Here is a 6,844-nt window from a genome sequence, read left to right on the forward strand (position 1 = left end):
ACATCCATTACTGGGGATCACTCATTGCCGTGTTCCTTATATTTTCATAAAGATAGGGCTTTATCTGGCCTAAATAAGTGTGATGTGTTTAAATGGCTAATTTTTTTTAAAGGCAACTTTTTTTTTTTAAGATTTATTTACTTATATTAGAGAGAGAGAGACAGAACATGAGCGGGAGGGGCAGAGGGAGAGGAAGAGCGAATCTCAAGCAAACACTCTGCTGAGCTCAGAGCCCCACAGGGGCCTTGATCTCAGGACCCTGAGATCAGGACCCTGAGATCACAACCTGAGCCAAAACCAAGAGTATGTTGCTTCACCAACTGTGCCATCCACGGGCCCCCAAACAAGGCAACTTTAAAAGATGCTTGTTAAAATGTTTAATTATCAGGTAGAAGATGATCACATGATTGGGGATGGGGTGTTAATGCCTCTCTTAGATTAAAACATAAACTAAACTTAGAGATGACTTATTGGTTAAGTGACTGTTACTAGAGAAAGTGATATTCTGAGGAATTGAGGGGATCACATTTGATCACATTAGGTGATCAGTTTTATTTGGCATAAAGATCCACAGTGAGATAGATTGCTATGTACACAAATCAAACTTCGTGTGATCACTGTTAGTGAGGAGGTTGAATCACCTTGTAGTTACAAATAAGGGCATTGGAATGGGACGATGTCTTTTCCAACTTTGGCTATGGCTCATTCTAGCTCTGTACTAACTATGAGGAAGTTCCTTAAATTCTCTAGACCCCAATTTTTTCATGTATAGGTTTGAACTAATAATGGAGTTGGTGTGAGGATTAAAATTGATTGTGTGTATAAAACTCTTAGAACAGTGGCTGGCATATGTAAGTGTCCAACAGATGTTAGTATGGTAAGTGAGATTGAACATGCTATAGGACAGAATGTTTCTATGCTCACTGTATAGAGATATTTTACAGATATTAGTTGGAAATTAATGTTAGTTGTATCTCCAAACATAAGTTCTCCCTCAAGGGGAAGCAGTATTTCCCGTGGATTTCAGGAGTAACTAAATCTGTAAAGTGATCAAGCAGCCCATAAGCTACGCTGTGGTGGCAACTGCTAGATTTACTTGCCACACTTTCATAAATGTGTGAGACAATGAACCCAAATGAAAATACAAAGCTTATTACTCATGTGGCAGTTTTATAGACTCACATAGAGACAAGTGATTGTACCCTAAAATGAGGGCAAGGTAGACCTGCATATACAACTGACACTAGGAATAGGGATGAGATATGTTTTTGTGAAAATCTCCCATAAGATATAGATGAGAAACTTGTAGGCAACAGTGGTTTATCAGGATGTCTGCCCTTGAAGGCCATTCCACTAAAACTGTGGCCAAGCATTGTCTATATGGTCTATGTGGTGACATGCAAAGTGTCCAGGATACCACAGTAAACCTATGACCCTACAATGCCAATTACATTAAAAACAGGACCAAAAGCTGTGGGATATTATTCACCTATTCCAACTTCTTTAAGAGTTTCCCAAGTTAAATGTCCACTATTATAAACACAATATTATGGTGACAGTGCTAAGAGATGGTGTTTCCAGAGTGCTAACTGATTGATGAGAGTTTTTACATGGACCTTGTTAATTCATATGCATCAAAGTCTCTCCTTTTCAAGGGCTGATATGGTACAAAATCCAGGCAAGAACCAAGGTGTGGTAGAGGGGAAAAATCATAGTCAATAGCTTACACAAACTGTTGTTCAGAGTCTTAGGGAAAAACATATTGTTAGGTTTTCTCCAGATGTTGTGATTCTTTACACCATTTTTTTTAATTGGAAAAAGTTTATAATTGAAGATTAGGATTGCATCAGGACTCCTTTTATAATAGGTCTTAAGTTAGGGCAGTTTTGATACAACACAATTTATCAGAGAATCTTAGTGATAAATAATGCAATTTTACTCAGCATGGTTCCTCTGCATCTTTTTCCCTAGGACCTGAGATTACAGGAGTACATGGGGATTTAGAGGAAATTTTCACTGGGAGCATGACTACAGCAGAAGCAGATACCTCGAAAATGGCAAAAAGTCTCAGTAGGATTGAGTGTCTTTCCTTTTCCTCAAAACACACATTCCATAAATACTAAACGCTTCAGTTTTCTGATGTGCACACTTTCATGTGCCTTTGGGCACACTACTCTTTCTGCTCAGAATGAAACTCTCTCCAAACCCTATAAATTTGATGAATGCTTACTTATCATTTAGAATTATCTTAAATTCATAAATATGTTCTTCTTCCCTACTTTCGCATCAGATAACCTTCCCTTTCCTGTGCCTTGTATATATTTCTGTTATTATATTTCCTCACTAAACTGTTTTATTTCTTTTACATATTTATTTGTGCTTATTAACCATAACATCTTTGAGCTCCAGTTCGTGATTCTTGGTTTTGCATCTGTGGTATAGAATTCTTTAAGTTTTTGTTCCACTGAATTGAATTGAATTGAATTTATTGGTTGTGTATTTTTCTATGAAACCATCTACACTCTTCCTTCATTTTCCTACTAACCAGTGGCAGGTATTTGAAAGATGGACAGGTTTAAGGGCACAGTCTTTTGAAATGGAGCAGAACAATGTTAAATGAGCCACAAAGAGATCAATTCCTACAATTTAGACCACAGAAGCCTAATACTCAAACCAACAAGCTCACCATCTTGAGGGCTGTAATGAAGCTAGAAATACATATTCTCTTTCTTTGCTGTGGTTTGGCCTGTAAGAGATCTGTATTTCCAGACTTCTAGAAAACAGAAGCTATTAAAATATAGTAAATGTTTACTGGTAAAGTTATTCACCTATTTAGTGGAGAAGGTAAAACTAATATGAATGAAATGTATTTTAAAGTCATAAAACAATTCAAAAATTTAAGGAACTAGAGTAAGTTTGAAAATAATTAAAAATGTCAACTACTTCAAAGGAATTTCATAATATCTATATTTTTTCAATTTCATAGTAGAATCTTTTATTTTAAAATGTTTATAAGTTCATACCATTCTATAACTTAAATTAGTAATAAATTTTCCTAAAAAGTCAGATGAATAAAGGTTACGGACTTTCTTTGTTCTATGAGATGCTTTCCAGGAAATATAATTATTTATTTATTTATTTATCAAGAAAGTAAACAATTATCTCATAATAGGGGCTTGGTGGAATTAATATTTTGTGTTATATATTCTTAATATTTGCCACTATAGAAAAAAAAAATCAAAGATGGAGTTTTTCATTTGGTCTAGGTAGTTTTTCTCTGGTGGATCAAGTTTTGGCTCGAGATAAATAGCCCAGTGGATATTGTAACGTTCCACGGATGTTTTCTGAACTTGTCAGATAATAACAATCACCAGGGATCCTTGTTAATACATGCAGATTATCAGTTAAATTTGATGAGTATGTGTTGGACTTCATGAATCTGCTTCTTTTAATGTGAAGCCCAGGTGATTCTTAGTTTTCAATGTATTTGGACAACTGCATCTCTATACTATCTCAATGAATGAAACAATTTGGAACTTTTGCAGGAGTTTTTGGTCATTAATCCCCATCTTTCCCCTTGAAATACTTACTTTCCTCTCCAGATTCATCTTTCACCACTAATCTGTTTTCTGAGGATGAGTCATATTGAACTGCCTGCATGCTCCTTTTTCCATGCTGTTTACTGTGCTTTAAATCCTGGGGCCTATGCATTCCCTCACTTGGCTGACCACATTTACCATCTGAGACTTAAATCTAGGGTCCTCTAGGCATATTTCCTTGACATCCTGTGCCTTATATCTACCATGATGTGAAGCATTCTTCCTAGCCCCCTTTTATTTTAAATCTCCCCAACTAGACCCTGAGATTCTTGCGGTCAGGCAAATTACTCTTCATGTTCCCAGATGAGCATAAATCTGACATCTACGATAGATAACAAAAAAAATGTTTAACAAAGGAATGAAGACTACAAATTCTTTAGGTTCTATCTTTAGGCTAGTTTTATGTTAGTTAAGAGATCATTAACACAAAAACATTTAATTAACTAATTTAAAAAATTATCAAGATAATACATATGCATGTCAATAGTGTAAGGTAATACAAACTAAAAGTAAATTTTACCGGGCGCCTGGGTGGCTCAGTTGGTTAAGCAACTGCCTTCGGCTCAGGTCATGATCCTGGAGTCCCGGGATCGAGTCCCGCATCGGGCTCCCTGCTCAGCAGGGAGTCTGCTTCTCCCTCTGACCCTCTTCCCTCTCATGCTCTCTATCTCTCATTCTCTCTCTCTCTCAAATAAATAAATAAAATCTTAAAAAAAAAGTAAATTTTACCATCTCCAACTCACGATAGATAACCACTATTACCAGTTTCTTGTTTGTATTTCTAGAAATGTTAATATGCATAAGTCATGCATATGTAGATATAGATGTCATATATACTCATATATGCACAAATATACAAATATCCCTACATATATGTTTGTTTTGTGTACACTTTTATACAAATAAATTAATACTATATTTATATCGTGGAGAAAATTTCACATCAGCTTATATAAATCCACCTCATTCCCTTTATTGGCTATCCTATTTTACACATGCATCATGATATAGTTACTTAGTCCTCTCCTACTGGATATTCAGGTTATTTTCATTTTTTCTCATTACAAACAATATTGTAATGAATGTTCTTGCATATAAATCTTTGAGCAATTTTTCTTCACAATGGATTTTAGATAGATATTTCTCAAATTAACCTTGGGAAAAACTGTCACAATTTACACTCCCCTAAAGAAGACACTGATGTCTGTGTCTCCCTACTCTCGTTAATTTTGTATTACCCAATTTATATATTTGGGCTGTCTCAGGTGTTTTAATTAGCATTTATTTACATATGCGTGAACAAGAGTGTTTGTGAGTGTATATTAAGGATTTGGATCATTGGTTCTGTATTTTCTTCTACCTTAGATACTATTATATCTCAGTTTCTCTCTGCTCTACAGCTCTCCCGAAGTTTTTTTCATGCTTTTGATCACTAGTTCTCTGCTCATTTCTGAAGCCCTAGTTTTCATACTTTATTTTGTTTTTTAATATATGTTTTGCTGAAGTGAGCACTTTATTTTGTTTTTTAAATAAATGAAACTGTTCTTCAACATTTGACTATTTGATATAGTCAATGATTTATGTCTATGATTTATATAATGTCAGTTTGCCAGTTTTGCCACTATACCTATTCTATAGCTTTGGTTTTCACCACCTGTCTACCTAGAGTTAATAATGCTTATTACCTCTTCAACAAGCACAGAAAAAACTTCTAAAGTTAAGGAAAGTTCTAAATGTGAGGGACACAAAGAATATTTAGAATGGAAGGTACCGGCTTCCAGTTATGGAATGAATAATTCATGGGGATGAAAGGCACAGCATTGGGAATATCGTCAGTGGTACTGTAATAACGTTGTATGGTGACAGACGGTAGCTACACTTCTAGTGACCATAACGTAACGTATAGACTTGTCGAATCACTGTGTTGTACACCTGAAACTAATGGAACATTGTGCGTCATCAATCCTTCAATAAAAAAAGAATATTTACCTAAAAATATGGCATGCTTCCTGATTTTGTGGATCATCCCTGCACAGGGGCCATGCCGATCTCTGTATTGTTCTAATTTTAGCGTATGTGTTGTGGAAGCAAGGACTAGACATCATTTTTCTGATCACAGAGTTGTCTATTCTGGTATAATTTGTGTATGTATGTGAGTGCTTGTATGTGTGTTCCAGTACTTAGTTTAACTTGTTGTACTCCTACCTAAGTGCTTTATCTGTTGGAGCTGCACTTGAGGAAGAGCCCTGAAATGATTTGCATTCTAAGTTTTGTGTATGCTCTAAGTTTTAGCATTTTCATCCATCTTTATCCGATCCTAAAATAATAAAGGTAAACTGGAGATAACTTTTAATTATCCTAGGATTTTGATAGTTTTTGAACATTGAGAGTCACACATATCTTAAAATATTAGATCATTTGCCATTGGATATCTCTTATCTCCACCAAAACGTTAACCTTTCACTTTTACCACCCTAGTTTTAAAAATGTATCTTAGAATTTTGTATCTTAGAATATTGATGCTCACACATTAGCTTCCTTTAAATTATAGTGGAAAGATAGGTTTATGTTTGTTAACCTTTTGCATGGGTGTCTCTCACTGTCTCTCTCTCTCCTTTTCTCTCTCTCTCTCTTTCTCTCTCTCACTCTCAGGAAGTCAGGAATAGAAAGCAAGAGGAGACGGACGGGTACTTGACCTCTCGACCAAGTTGCTCTGTTTGGTGAGGTTGTACCACACTGCCCTTGCGAGATTTCCAGTAGAAACCGAACAGAGGTGTGAAGTAGAGGGACTAAGAGTGTTAGGCTCAAAGGCCGGATTGTCTGTTTTCTTGAAGTTAGGGTTATTGGCAACTGCCATTACACCATCTGAGCTGCTGTCACCCAGTACAGCCGACCGGCATGCACTAATTGCAGTGGCCTTTTCATCAAGTAAGATCATCCCACTAAACACAAAGAGCTGTCTTTCCATTAGCACAGACAGTAGCCAGCGAGATCAGCTGGGCTCCTTGAGTATGATTGCACTGTCATATTGTTATGATTTGTTCAAGTTCTGAGCATTTAGCAGATACCCTTTGCACCTCTCTTTGTACCTGAATACTATAACCTGACTGCCCCTATCATTTAAGAGGGTACTCTAGCTTTTCAAAGTTCAGCAACGCACAATTGCAGGCAGGCAACTGGTTTCTGACAAGAGATCAATACTGTCCTTCCAAACGCTGGAGTCAAGCTGCTGGCTCTGTCAGAGG

General features: G+C 36.3%; 1 non-coding gene across 1 annotated transcript; it reads right to left on the reverse strand.

The window, feature by feature from the left end:
• Positions 1 to 5,590: 5,590 nt before the first annotated feature.
• Positions 5,591 to 5,694, reverse strand: LOC114216544 (U6 spliceosomal RNA). The gene has a single exon (XR_015767939.1). It is a non-coding gene; the product is annotated as a U6 spliceosomal RNA (small nuclear RNA).
• Between the last annotated feature and the right edge of the window lie 1,150 nt (positions 5,695 to 6,844).

The sequence above is a fragment of the Eumetopias jubatus genome, unplaced genomic scaffold (genome assembly GCF_037043125.1).
Source record: "Eumetopias jubatus isolate StellerSeaLion01/CBP00866 unplaced genomic scaffold, mEumJub1_p1.0 scaffold_3, whole genome shotgun sequence".
NCBI classification, from domain to species: Eukaryota; Metazoa; Chordata; class Mammalia; order Carnivora; family Otariidae; genus Eumetopias; species Eumetopias jubatus.